The 15,693-nt window shown below is 41.3% G+C and overlaps 1 protein-coding gene across 4 annotated transcripts in view; it reads right to left on the bottom strand.

The window, feature by feature from the left end:
* Positions 1 to 15,693, bottom strand: part of LOC122792993 (probable JmjC domain-containing histone demethylation protein 2C) — a 1,041,568-nt gene that overhangs the window by 271,897 nt on the left and 753,978 nt on the right. The gene's annotated exons all lie outside the window — the stretch shown is intronic.

The following is a 15,693-nucleotide window of genomic DNA, read 5'->3' as shown; positions in this document are numbered from 1 at the left end:
AATACAAGAATAAATGATTAACTTTACATTAAATGTCAGTGCAGAGTTAATACTGATGGTTACTTGCAAACAGTAAAACAGAATGATATTAGGTTAGTCGATACTACATTAATAGAGCAAATTCTTGCATTCTTCTCTCTACCGCAGCATTCTAAGTGAAGCAAGCAATGCTTTTAAAGAGTTGTGACATATACCCAACATCATCTGAAAGCTAATTAACAACTCTAATAGCTCAAATTCTGGTTATTGTCTGTTAATCAAATCAATCTCGTGATACTGATGGCTGTATATGTTCTTTTTCGTATATTACAGCCATCTTGGAACATTATAATATTATTAATACGAAACACATGGGCAGTACATAGTCATCTTGCAAGGTACCTAGAGGTACAATTAACTGGCTGACCTTGACAGCATATGGGAGGCGGCCGGGGATCACGCCTTGGAGAGTACAGGCAGACAGTTGGAATAAGGACGCATAACTTTATGAATAGATAAAACATGTCTGTAAAGGACCGCAGAATGTACTCCTTACTGCCATGGTAAGTGTCAGAGGTGGGACAAACAGACTGCTTGTCTGTAGGATTTATCATGTTATTTTAGCACTCAAGCAGTACTGCAAAAAAAAAAGTTAAACGAAATTTCAGATAATTGCTCCACCACAGGAAAACAGAAACAAAGATAAGTATAACGGTACACTGTAATATCAGATGACTCATCTGAAAACAAGTTGCATACATACTTGAATGAAGGCCAATGCTGGTGGGGAGAAATAAGGACATATCTTTAATGCCGGACAAAAAAAGCTGCTATTAAAGGAATTTGAGGTCATGCTGCAATACTTGAGACAAACACCACATGAGTGCTGTGGGACTATATAACGTAGATTTCCTGATGTTGCACAAGGTTGGAACTATCATAATGCTAATATAATATGGCTTCTTTTATGAAACTGTACCTGATGAACTTGTGGTTCCATCAGTAAAGCTCAGCTACAGATAATCCGTACTTCGGAATACAGACAGCAGCTGTAAAAACAAAAGTAGGTTATGTGCACTGAGGACAAAACACCACTGTACCTATGAAAGGACAGAACAGAAGAGAAAAAAAAACAGTGTAGTGTCCTATGTTCTGCAGCAAAAAGGGATTGGTCCCTTTAAAATAAGATACCTTCAGCCCAGTTAACAGAATTCAGCTGTAGAGCTGTACACCTGTACCTTTTTTAAGGCCGGGACAGATTTAGAATGGTTGAAGTTCTTGGAGCAAGACTCCAGAGATGTGTGGAGAACATCGGTAAAAAAAAAAAAAAAAAAAGTCAAATCGTTACCACAGAAGTCCTCTCCAAGATGAAACTCTGCTATGGGAATCCACACTGCCAGTGGAAATCCTGGTAACTAAGACTTTAACTTGCCTAATCAGAGAGTTGTTTGTGGAATACTTTATTTCATCATAGGAAGTCAAGGTGATAAGACATTTTGAGCCCCTAATTTGAGCATTGTTTCAGCAATGTTTAACTGAAGGATATGTTTAAGAATGTCAGCCCTAAAATTTGTGTTTTGTACTTGAACTGAGCATTGTCACTGAAGACGATAATGAAGTGAATAGGATTTCTTGAAAACTGAATTGTTGTTTTATTTTAAATGTCACTATATTTTGGGTCTGCCCGTGTAGGAGTGAGTCTGCTTTATGTTCAGTTAAATGAAAGCTCTGTCTTATGAAAATCTTGGCATATCTGCTTCTTGAAATCCCACATCTGGTGGAGAATGCAGCCACTAGAAGCCTCATGCATAAAACTGAAGTTCTGAATCCACTTGTCACTGTACTTAATTACCCATGGCAAGTAAGATGTTTTTTTTCACCACTTCCTGTTTTCCTGATACTAAACTGTGCTGCTGTAGGGTTCCTGGAGCTAATTTATTGTTTATTGGTGAGTTGGTGTCCCAGTGGAGAAGCTTAAAAGGTATGTCATGACAATCATGGAACAGTGTACGCAAATTATAGCTACCACTGTTGAGTGAATGATAGTGCTAGCCAAACTACTGTACACCTCTGCTCAGTTTTTTTGGCAAGAACAGGAGTTACCGCTACGATTCAAGCCCTTAATTTTCATATATTGACTTTTTCCAGGAACAAAACAGTAAGAGCGCAACATTACAACTAAGAATATATTATAAAGTTCTGATTACAGCTAGAGGGCTTTTCACAGTAATGATACAATAATGGAAATACTTGATCTAGAGAAGGTTAAAGAAAGCTTTACCAGTAATCACTTAGAGGTAGGTGTGCCAAGTGAACCCACAAGACACATACTGTGCTATGAAAATGTGTTGTAAGAATCACGTAGTTGGTGATGCTGTCAGTAAAGTGAAGGAGACCACGTCTTCTATTTCATTCCTTATTTTACTTCAAAGGATACCACTGTGGTCTGACCTTACCAGGGAAGACATTACACTAGGGGGTGAACAGCACTCTCCCATATTAGTGAGGACCACATCTAGTACGGCTGCACCTCTGGTTGATGTACTGTCAATCTGGTCCAGGGAGTTTGTGTTTACAGAAGTTCCTGAGCAACCTAAGCGCATGAGTGATAGGATGGATCCTGGCCCCTGATAGGCAGGTGACCATGACTCTCTTCTTGCTTAGCCTGATGAGTGGGATTTGTGTATGTCTCACTATGGAGTCCCCAGGACTAGAATACTGTGTTGTGTAGGAGTATGCCTTATGAGCCTGAGACCCCTTTGATTTTGACAGTAAATGTCTTGTTTGATGTAGTTTTTTTGGAGTGTAGTTGAGGTTGCTGAGGGCAATTTTAATGTGTGCAGCTTCTGGGAGGTCTTTATGTTTTGGGAAAATTACAGTTAAGAGTCTCAGCACATATGGGCTTATGTGTGTGGTCTGTACTATGTGAGGTGAGTGTTTTGTGTGTGTGTGTGTGTGTGTGTGTGTGTGTGTGTGTGTGTGTGTGTGTGTGTGTGTGTGTGTGTGTGTGTGTGCGCGCGCTACTGATATCCTATTTGGTAATGTAAGTGCCTGTATGTAAGGGCCTTGCCTCCAATGACATTGTATAACTACGTATGTCACATTCTATATTCATTTCTTTAACAATTAGGTAGTTGTCAGTGTACATGAGGCAATTCCTGCACTGCCTCAGGACATTCACATCCACCAGGCCAGCTGCAGAGATAGCAGGGAAATGCATGTCCTTGGCTTTGGATCATTTTGTCGGCTATTAAGGTTCACAGCTGGCTAGCTAGATTACTGTAAGACTGTGGATTACTAACAAGGCTTACCTTGAGGAGCAGGTGCTTCTCAGTGTGCAAGCTGGCTGCTCAGTGCATAGTTGGGTACTAAGAAGACTGCAAAATGTGATGGTTCTATACAGGCAGAAACAAAGCTCAGACAAATTAACCCTATGGCCAATAGCAAACAGGTACTTGTAGGTTTCAAACAGTGAATCTCAGCTCAGAAGTGACCTAGCCCCTCTCTGTTGTCAATAGAAAGCAGACCAAAGACTTCAAAATGTAAAAATATTGTCTGGGGCCACCCAGCATGCAGAAACAAACAGATTAAGGCTAGCAGACAAACAGAAAGTGGAGGAAATCAAAGAAAATGGCTGCGGCAAAAGACCAGGGCACTTCAAGCTCAGAACAAGGTCACAGTAAATAGCACATAGTTAGTGATAAAGAACTAAGAGATTAACAGATAACGTGCAGTTCGGCACTCAGCATTAAATATACAGTTCTGGCTGGATCTGGATGCATCCCATCAAATGTGCAATTTAACAGCAATAGTAGCTAAAAAGAAGGTTTAAACTGCAAAATCATTTTAAAAAAATAACACATTTTAAGAGAAGAACTTTAAATTATCAAAATACAAAGTAAAAGAGCCTTCTGGGGTACTTATCTAGCTGTAGATTGATCCGCATGCACCAAAAAGCCTCTGGAAACGATGGCATCTTCATCAAGCAACTCTGCATATCTTACTTCTCTCTTTCACTATTTTAAATAGTAATACTATGTCCTGCTATTTCTTACTTTTGGGGCAACAGATAGCACACTTGCCTTTGGTGCAAAACGCTGTGGGTTCTACTCCCACACCAGGTAGAAGGATTGTTGACAAGTGGTGTTGCATAAGGGGGCGCTGCACCCCTGAGTATGTCTTCCTACAGATAACATTAAACCAAGATCCCATCTGCTTGAGTTGGTAGTAGCTCATGGGGATGTATCAGAAAGAGTAGAGGAAGTTCCCCAATGTCCTGGCCATATTTTCCCTAATAGTATAAATACCACTTTGAGTCTCCACTGAAAAGATACCACTAGCTAAGTGGGACAAACCCAGTCAAAAAAGGATAACTAAAATAAAAATAAAAAAATAATAAGATTTTCTCCTGCTCCCATATTTCAGACTAGCTGTTTCTCACTCCTCTTAGCCTAACTTTTATCTCCTGTACTTTGCTTTCTGTCTAGTGCCTTCACTGGAGACATAGATGTTATGTTGTCTGTTACTCATTTAACCTTTTCCCACCTCCCCTAGCTCTGTTAATGCTGGTCAACTTGTCAATATTGCATTTAGTTTTCTTCTTTATTCTCTTCATTTGTGATCATCTTTACCCTTCTTTACCCTTCCTTCAATATTGCTTCTACCGTTATCCTATGTCTAACACACCACAGTGTCTGCTGTATGCATTTTACTGCTCCGGGGCTTTTCTTTGTACACCACCACTCATCTCCTCTCTTAGATTAACCTAGAAAAGACAGTAGTTCCTGAATAATAGCTCAAATTTACCAGCAGCTCATAGAGAGTGCCTCTCAACTGATTGTTTCTGGAAGGCTTTTTGTTTCTCTGGGTTTGATCTCGCTCTGTTCACTCTCACTCCATTTGGACTATCTCTTTGATCCCTACCCTAACCCCAATTTCCATCCACTCCCTTTTCTTCTTTTATTTGAACCAAAACTCCACTCCCACCCATCTGACCAATTACTTCTATCCCCTCTATTTAAAGCGCAACCATTCCTCTCTTCCCTCCCCTATACATTCTACCAATTAGCACACCTCCCTTTCCTAGCCACTCCACCAATCATCTTCCACACTACATACATGCACACACTACTCTACATTCCCACCTCACAAACACGATTCCCACCAATATGTGTACTAATATTTCACACACTTCCACATATTACATCTTCCTTTAGCCACAAAATGTCTGTCGCTAAATCTGCCTCCATCCAAACACATTTAAACATACTCTTCTTAGACATACCCCACTAACAGCTACACCCTACAACACCTACATAATTGCTACCACTGTTCCTTCACTCATCGCATCTCTAGTTCTAACCCCCTTCATATTCACTCTTTTTATATACCACTATCCTTTCTATGTTACAAAGGTACTCTAAATAACTCTGACTATATTTCTCACCCTACTTTGTCACCTCACATAGGTCAATACAACACCTAGAATCATCTTACCAACCAACATTCATACCATTAAACAAGGCTGCCATTTTCAAACTTTAACTGAACTATACCTCTTCCAAAACTGCCAAACTCTAGTACAAATATATAACTCTTGAATACCATCAGACACATTCAAGCCTAAAAACAAAACGTGCCTCAGAAAGAACATCGCTGTCTTGCCCATACTAACAATCACTATAACATAAATAGGAAACCACATCCAAGCCCAATACTACAACACCCCCTTTTACTCAACCAAAAAAACAAAAAGTAAACAAAGTCTCATTAAAAGTCAGTATTGACACATGTAACAAAATCAGAGAATTTCATGCATGGATAGCCCAATACGCTGGAGATATTCTGACCAATAAAACACTAAAATATTTTCCTTTGTGTATAACATCATAAGAACAGACCAACCTTAAAGCTTGGTGTACAGCAATCCTAGTTTCCAATGTTTACAAATTGATTTCTTTTAACAATAGTATTCACAAATTCCACCAGCAAGATGTTGTGCCATTCGATTCTCAGCTAGAGCATCTTCTATGCGGAGACATGCGTGAATGGACGTACCTTCATTGAAGGTTGTGCGTCAGGGCTGGCAAACTCGGCATGTAAAAAATCTACTGCCAATCATTAGCGGACCGGAGTTCCGCTGTGGTGACCCCTAACTGGGAAAAGCCAAAAGACACAAAGACACAAACATTCACAAATTCCACAATACTGAACAAACTAAATAGTAAAAAAAAAACGTGTATTATTGCTCTCTGTATTCTGCTTGGAAACAATCTAAACACTTTGGAAGATATCCAATATCATTCTTGTTGAAAGATATCCAATATAATTCCTATTAGAAGATATCCAATATCATTCCTATTGGAAGAATTATGACAGAATATTTCCTCCAACTTCCCTAATTCCAGTATTAACCTGTATGGCCTTACACAGCTAATCACCTCATCCACTACATAAAATGCAACTTATGACAAGAGAGTCACCTTACACCCGATAATGTTCTCTAGCCCTTACAAATACACCTCCTCAACAACCCTTTCACACTCCCTTTAGTGGCCGTCTTCTAACTTACACTCAGAGTAATCACCAATATGTTAAACAGCACAACTATAAAATTCAACCTAGACACCTTCATATCAGCACTAAAACCCATCATCTGGTCTAATCTAAAAATCGTCCCCCTGGATGAAGCAGTCCTCAGTTTCAATACTATATGGTAAATAACATAGCACCCCTTATAGGTAAAAAGGTTAACACCTGCAAGGACCCCCTGGCTAAATAACAATATTAGAAACCTTATGTAAAACAGGGACAAGGCCTGGATGAAATGGCAGCTGAGCAAAATACCAAAACTTCTACAGGAATTTAGAGAATGCCAAACCCTTACAAAATCAGCTAAATAGTGAAAAAAATTACAATCATATGCTGAGCAGCCAGAGACATAATCCCAAAACATTCTGGTTCTCCATCAAACATCCAGGGACAAAAATAATACTAATCCTTCACCTAACCTTTCTTTGATTAAAATTTCTAGCCAGTTTAATACCTACTTCATAGACAGCATATCAACCCTTACCAAAAACAACCCTAACATCCATAATCCCCCTGCCTCCCCCACTACATCACCTTTCAGCTTCAAAACTATCCCTGCTTCAAACGTAAAAATAGTACTTCAGAATCTCAAACCATGCACAATATCTGCCAATACTCTTCATTGTGAATCTCTCATGATAGCAGCCAGTATCAGTTCTTGTAATTAGATCAAAACAAGAACTCTATGTTCCTTCCCTCTGAAAAAGTCACATATGGCCCCACTACATAAAAAGGGGGGACCAAACAAAAATATCCAACTTTAGACCCATCTCCATCCTATCCCTACTCTCAGAAATGTTGGAAAAATTATCTGCAAGCAATGTCTTCAATACTTCCTTTAACAAGTCATTCGAAGGGGATCCAGTATCTGTCTGCCTGGGGCAACATGATCGACAGACCACGATGCTTTGCCAGAGATGGCCTGCACCTGTCGCCCCTGGGATTCCGGATACTGGCCAAGGCTCTTGCCGCCCCTATAGTGCCATTTTTAGGCAAGGTTCAAATGACATATTCACCACCGTAATAGAATCAGGCAAGCAAAAACCGAGGGTAATGCACCCACGGTTCCTCCTGAAGATGAGGCCAGAGGAAGGGCAACAATCTGACGAGGCCAGTATGGGGCAATGAGAACTAGCATGCTTTCCAATGACTTGGCCTGCTGTATGAATTTTGGTATTAGAGAAATGCATAAAGAAGTCCTGGGGGCCAGTCATGTACAAGTGTGTCCCTTGGTGACTCCCCCAGAAGGGGGACTAGGGTAAAGTAGCTGCTGCATTTGGCATTCATGGGTATTGCAAAGAGATCACAGCAAGGCTGGCCCCATTTCCGGAAAATGATCTCCATTTTTCTCTTGTTTTAGGGACCACTCGTGAGGCATGAGTATTGGCCTGCTAAGTCTGTCTGCTATCACGTTGGATTTCCCTGAATGTGCATTCCTAGTAGAAAGCATTGGGAAGATGTAGCCCATTGCCATACTCTGAGTGCCTCTTGGCAAAAGGGATAGGATTTGGTTCCTTCTTGCCTGTTTATGTACCAGACCACCGACATGTTGTCTGTCTGAATTGCAATTGTTCCTAATGGAAGAGAGTCCTGAAGTGCTTGCAACACCAAGAGCACTGCTCGCATCTCTAGCACATTGATTTGCAAATGGGCTTCATGCTCCTGCCATGTGCCTTGGACTGCCCTCCCCAGACAATGCCCCCCCCCACCCTATCTGGGAGGCGTCTGTGGTCACTGTCACAAAAAGGTTGTTGTAGGGTAATGTCACTTGACTGAAAGGAGCCACCATCGTAGATCCTTCTTGCATGACTCTGATTCTGATCTGGTGAGACATGGGAAGTTCTTGAAATGACCATTGAGAAAAAAGGAGCCACTGCAGAATTCTCATCTGCATCCGGGCTAGGGGAACTACGGTTATCATTGCTGCCATGGTTCCTAGAACTTTTAAAACTGTTTTCACTTTCACTTTGGTTCTTGGCAGAAGGTTGGAAATCTGTTGTCTGAGTAGACAGACTCTCTCCGGAGGTAGCTTTGTCATCATGGAGACGGTGTCGAGATCTGCTCCTATAAATGTAATATACTGACATAGCAACAAGGCAGATTTTTTTGAATTTACTGTTATCCTCAAGTGAGAACAAAGTTGTAATGTGGCTTCTCTTGCCTGTTGTAGTAGATGCCTGGTGGTGGCAGTCAGGAGCCAGTCATCTAGGTACGGAAACACTTGGAATCCCAGTCGTCAAGTGAGCTGTGACTACTGCCATGCATTTGGTGAACACTCAGGGGGCTGTAGTGAGACCAAATGACAGAGCTCAGAATTGGTAATGACCGGCTCTCAGCCGGAAGCGCAAATCACTCCTTGATGGCCTGTCTATTTTTATATGGTAATACACATCCTGGAGGTCTATCGAACACATCCAATTGTCTTTCCCGAAAAAGGGAAGAAAAGAATGCAGTGTCACCATTTGGAACTTTGACTTCTTTACGGATTTGTTTAGTTTGCTGAGATCCAAGATGGGTCTCCAGTCCCCTGTTCTTTTTGTCACTAAAAAGAACCTTGAGTAAGTTCTGAATCCTATTTGATCTGCGAGGACTCTTTGGATGACTCTTTTGTCCAACAACTTTTGAATCTCTACAATTGCCTGTTCCCTTTGACTAGGTGGAACGTCTGGGATTTTCCTGACGTGTGGAACGGGAAGCAAAAGGGAATGGAATAACCTCTGGATATTATACTTTGTACCCATTTGTTTTTTGCGAGCTATAGCCAGGCTTCCGAGTACAAAGGTAAATGCCCCCAGACTGCCTCCAGAGGAGGGCAGGCAGGCCTCTTTTCAGGAGCGCTGGAAGGGTCGGCCGTGAAAGGAATCATGGTCATCCTGATTTTGCGGACCCCCCCCACGTGGATGATGTCTACCATTACTACTTCCCCCTCTGCCCCTGGGGAAGCATTCACCTTGTGCATCTTGAAAAACTTCCTGAGAATTTTTGAACCACATTTTACCACCCTTCTGACCCTTAGGATAGGGTCTGGAAGGTACAAAAAAATGTACTCCAATGGCAGGCAGAATTTTTCCTTCCTGCTCGCATCTGGTGAGAGTGTCTTTGACTTTTGGTCCAAAGAGTGAGGAACCATCGAAAGGGGCGTTGACAAAGGTAGACTTGAAAGGTTCCGCAAAATTACACAAGCGCATCCAGGAGAGTCTCCTTAGTGAAACTCCTGAACCTGCTGCCTTACTCGCTCCATCTGCTGCATAAGAAATCAGTCTCATGAAGGAGTCCACTATGGAGTTTAAGATGGATAGCTGAGAGGATACCTTATCTGAGACCCCTGCAGCTAATGTACCTTGAAGACCATTTCCTAACTTTTTCAGAAGATCTCTTTGAAGTCTAGTGAAGTGCGTTAGGTAGTTCAGCGATCTAAGGGCAAAAGTTGCTTCCCATATCTGTCCATTGTTCGAGACTCCTTGTTCGGTGGATAGATAGATGAGGACGTTTCAGAAAGTTCCTTCTTAGTGGCTGCTGCCACCACCATAGCATCTACAGGATGCCTTTTGTAAGAAATTCTTTGTCTATTGAGGCTGTAATAAATTTATTTGGCCTCCGAGGGACCGGTTCCATTGCATCTGGTGACTCCCATGCCTTTCGACTAACTAGTTCCATGAGTTCCTTAAAAGGTAGAGATACCCAGGTGGCTGAAGATTGAGATCTAAAAGCCTTCAGGTACACCGACTCCTCATCAGAATGGTTGATAGGTTACCAGCCACCTCTCTGTTTAAGGATTTTTAGGATATCCGCAAAGGAGATATCCTCAGAAGGCAACTGTGGGGACCCTCCTGACTCCTTGAGGTCAGTGTCCGAGGTGACTGACTCATCTGGTGAGTCCAGGTACTTCCTCTTGAAAAGTCTCTTCCGGGGAGCCTCCTCACAAGGGTATTCTGGAGAGGTCTCAAGGAGACTGTTGTTCACCCAATGGGGCACCCTGAGGCCCAAAATCTTCACTGTCCTGTGGTTGGGCTGGTGCCGAGACAGAAGCCGGTGCTTGGGGGGGGGGGGGGATAACAGTACCTTTGTGTAGAACTGTACGGGGGGGGACAGCACAATCCTTATCAGCTCAAAAGCTATTCCCCGGCTCTGAGGACACCTCTGGTTCCGAAGAAGCAGAGGGAATCCCCGGCGCCAAGGGGGCCAGCTCCAAACCCGATGTAGGAGCAGAGCTCACCTGCACCGAAGCCCTGAGAGGCAAGTTCGGAACAGTTTCGGGTCAGAGCGTCCCCTCCAGACCCGACTGGAGAGCTTCAGCTCCTAGACGTCTTGGATGGCACCAAAGATGTAGAGCAGACAATGGTTCTGAAATCCCCAGAGTGGGTCTCAGCACCAAAGATTCTACTACAATGGGTACCAGGCATTCTGGCTCCGATGTTCCAGCTTGGCACGGAGGAGTAATAGACGTGGACAAAAAGATCTTTATTGACTATGAAACTGACTGGGTTGGAGCCGAGAAAAGTTTTATCAGTGCCAGCGACTACAGCAGTCTGAGCAGCACCCTATCCACGTCATCATCCAATAGGCTCCAGGAGGACCTAGGGGAACTGATTGGTGAGCAAGATCTCTGTAAAATGGGAGATCTCAGAGTGGGGTAGACCGGTAACAATTCCTGAGACTGGCTCCGAAAATGAGTCTTCCTTGGCTCCAAAATCTGTGGCGCCGAGGAGCTTGGTTTATCTGATCCAGTAGGTTTTGAATCTGATTGAATAGTTTTTACTGTCTACTCTGGTGGTTCCAAACAACCAGAAGAAGATGAAGAAGATCTCTTGGTAGGTTTGCCAATTTTGGTAGATGGAGACTTAGCCTTAATGGAGGAGCTCTGACTTTCTAAACTTTCAGAGGAAGGAGACTGCAGAAGCCCTCTTACAATAAGTTTGTTTTTCCTCTTTAGTAAAACCCTAAAAGTAATGACAGAAGGTACATGTTTCTTGCAAGTGAATGGCTCCGAGACAGTACACGCAGATACTATGACCATCGGTCAAGGACATTTTCTGGGAGCACATCTAACACTTTTTTAAAGGCAGATGGCTTGGTTTCCTTTTGGTCTTTAGACATTATTGCAACGTGAACAACAAACTACAACTATTATTATTATTTTTATCAATGGAAGAATTAGAACACACTGTAATTAAAACCACAAACTAAAATGATTTTATATTAATATATATATATATATATATATATAGATTATATATATATATATATATATATATATATATATATATATCAGTGTAAACTGCACAATATATATATATATATATATATATATATATATATATATATATATATAGTTTTCAAAGGAAACAATATAATTTTCTAGAAGGGAAGGAGGTTAACTTTACCCTCTAACTTAAATGGGCGCTTGGCCCTCTAACTTAAACAGGCACAAGCGTAACTAACTACCAGAATACAACAGGTTACAAACACAGTGATTGGAAGCACTTCTAACTTAAACAGTGCTTCAACAAGAAAATACAACAAAACCCTAAGATGGGAGTAGAAAATTTAAATGGGACAGGACAACACAGCCTGACGAAAGAAGCAACGGCCAACCACTATAGGAGGATATAAGTAACTAACTAACTATCGAGGCAAATTACAAATAAATATAGGTTTTTATGAAAAAAATTCAACACAGCCAAGATGAAGAACCTCCAATCTGTTTACATGGCAAATGAGATCTGGGGGATTACACCACTACATGATGGGATAGGTATTCAGTCACAAACCACGTGAAAGATTTCGAGCTTTAGTATTTGGCTGAGTCAGAGCCGAAGATCGTCTCTGAACCCAACCGGTAAGAATGAAGGCGAGATAGGACAACATAACATCAAATGTTTACATTTGCTATATTCCAATGTATTGCTTTCATGAAATATGTTAGTGCTTTTCTCCTCAGCCATCTGCTAAAAATGGGTAATTGCCCAGTCGGACTTTCCAGGTAAACAAATGACAATAAATGAATAAAACAAATTATCCATAATATAACTATAGGAAGGATATCTAAGTAAAAAGAAACTTTGGAAATAGTGAGAAAGGCATAATGCAAAAGAAACCAGTGCAGTCCCTATTGCAGAAACAAAAATGACCCAGTTTAGAAATTTGCAGAATAGAAAGACTACCACCCACTTAAAGATGTATAAAAGCAAGAGTTCTGTAAGACCCTGGGTAACAGTAGAAACCCTTGGGAAGATAAAATAAAGTCATGCATGTGGAGCATTTCCTCCCTGGACCTCTGCTGAAAACTGGCTTCATTGAAAGTCGGACTTTCCCAGTAAACAAAATGCTAAAAATACAAAAATAAATAAAAGTGTGGCTAAACATACAGGGGATCCCTGCACTACATAGACACTCATGTAAAGTAAGGGATGGCAAGTACAGAGTGAGTATACCAGGTCCCTGGAAACCAGGCATGAGATGACACTAAGAGAAAATGATGGATGGCAGAAATCCAAAGAGGGAGTGGTGCTTCAGGCCATGGGGACAATAGAGAGAAAAGTTTGGCATACACTGGAGTGAGCTACCCTTTCTCTGGGAGGAATGAGACAAGATGATTCCTTTACCTGCCTTAATAGGAGAGAGGTAGAGGGGAGTCTTGTTCTACCCAGCCTTCAGATAACCAGGTAAGCTTCAAGAGGGCCTACTGAGATGACAGAATGTTGAGCTGAACTGGGAAGAACATAGCCAGTATAGTGAAGAAAGATCACCACTAAATTCTTCCTACTTTGATAAGCAAAACAACCTGGTATATACATGGTAGCAAATGAGACAAAAAAGATTACACATCAGTTATTAGTGTTCAAGTCATTCAGGCAAGTGGTCAAGAAAATGCACAACAGTCATGTGGAATCCAAAAGGAAACTGAGAATTACTGTCCCAGTTGTTCTGAATTCTTTTGCTTCAGTTGCTTTCTTCCATTAGTCTCTGCTTTAGTTTTTGTTATTTTTTTCCCCTTCTCCATTTCTGTCATAACATTGTGTTTCTTAATATTTTTACTGCATGTCTTATAAAACAAAATCTACCTTCTTCCAGTTGCTTTTATAAAAGTTTTACAAAAGTCCCTTTAAAGTTAATGAATAATGATAACTTTTACTCTGTTTACTGTATGCTGCTCTAGCTATAACCCCCCCATGCGTGATAGCAGTGATTGGTCTTTGTACCCATTCTCATACAGTAAAGTATATTATCTTTTTTCTCTACTTTTAAATCCTCTCACACGCTTAGTAGACCATTGTGCTAACCAGAACTCTAGATGATATCTGGTGATGTCACAGGAGAGTGCAGTCCCTGTATCTACATCTTATGCCTGTATTCTAACATACACCAAGAAAACACATTATTTATGATACTTTACTTTTAGTTTGCTTCTTACTGTTTGTATACATCACTGCCATTATGCCCCAGTAGCTCATTACACAATTCCTTCTCTTCCAACCCCATTAGTTAAGCTTTTACCCCAGAGTGAGAGCACCAGCCAGGACCCTGTAACCAGACTCAGTGGACAATGGTCACTCATGTGCCAGAGTGATCAGGCAGGAGATGGGATCTCACAGTATTGTACCATCAAGACATTTAGAGGTATTTTGTCATATATTCTAAGTAGGCACAAGTGCACAATGGCATATAAGAGCCTTACATCACTGGCTATTTGCTAACATCCATACCAAATACCAAATTTGAATGTCACACCTCTCTGGTTTCACCAGATGGCAGGCTAAGCGCAGTAAGCTCTAAACATATCTTTTTAAAACAGGTGAGGTGGCCTTTGGCCACACAGTCATTGTCCATCTAGGCAATCCTTTGGCACCAGATCACAGACACAACAGAAATTAACTGACCTCTGTATCAGACTTTTTTATTTGCTCCACAAACTCCAAACATAAAAATGTGTGTGTGTGTATGTGTCAGTCTGCAGACATGCACATGAGCACAGACAAACAACCACACACAAGCATGTATATAATTCGCATGACTAACACACAGACAAGCACAGACAAACAACCACACACAAGCATGTATATAATCTGCATGACTAACACAGAGATGAGCACAGACAACCACACACAAGCATGTATATAATCCACATGACTAACACACAGACGAGCACAAACAACCACACACAAGCATGTATATAATCCACATGACTAACACAGAGACGAGCACAGACAACCACACACAAGCATGTATATAATCCGCATGACTAACACAGAGATGAGCACAAACAATCACACACAAGCATGTATATAATCCACATGACTAACACAGAGACGAGCAGAGACAAACAACCACACACAAGCATGTATATAATCCGCATGACTTAACACAGACAAACAACCAAACACAAGCATGTATATAATCCGCATGACTAACACACAGACGAGCACAAACAACCGCACACAAGCATGTATATAAGCTGCATGACTAACACAGAGACAAGCACAGACAAACAACCATACACAAGCATGCATATAATCCGCATGACTAACACAGAGATGAGCACAAACAAACAACCACACACGAGTATGTATATAATCCGCATGACTAACACAGACAAGCACAAACAACCAAACACAAGCATGTATATAATCCGCATGCCTAACACAGATGAGCACAAACAACCACACACAAACATGTATATAATCTGCATGACTAACACAGAGATGAGCACAGACAAACAACCAAACACAAGCATGTATATAATCCGCATGACTAACACACAGACGAGCACAAACAACCACACACAAGCATGTATATATTCCGCATGACTAACACAGAGACGAGCAGAGACAAACAACCACACACAAGCATGTATATAATCCGCATGACTAACACAGAGACGAGCACAAACAACCAAACACAAGCATGTATATAATCCGCATGACTAACACACAGATGAGCACAAACAACCTCACACAAGCATGTATATAATCCGCATGACAAACACAGAGACGAGCACAGACAAACAACCATACACAAGCATGTATATAATCCGCATGACTAACAGAGACGAGCACAAACAAACGCACACAAGCATGTATATAATCCGCATGTCTAACACAGAGACGAGCAGAGACAAACAAC

This window comes from Protopterus annectens, chromosome 2.part0, assembly GCF_019279795.1.
Source record: "Protopterus annectens isolate FY-2018-M chromosome 2.part0, PAN1.0, whole genome shotgun sequence".
NCBI lineage: Eukaryota > Metazoa > Chordata > Ceratodontiformes > Protopteridae > Protopterus > Protopterus annectens.
The sequence above is the reverse complement of the archived record's forward strand: the minus strand, read 5'-3'. Positions and strand labels throughout refer to the sequence as shown.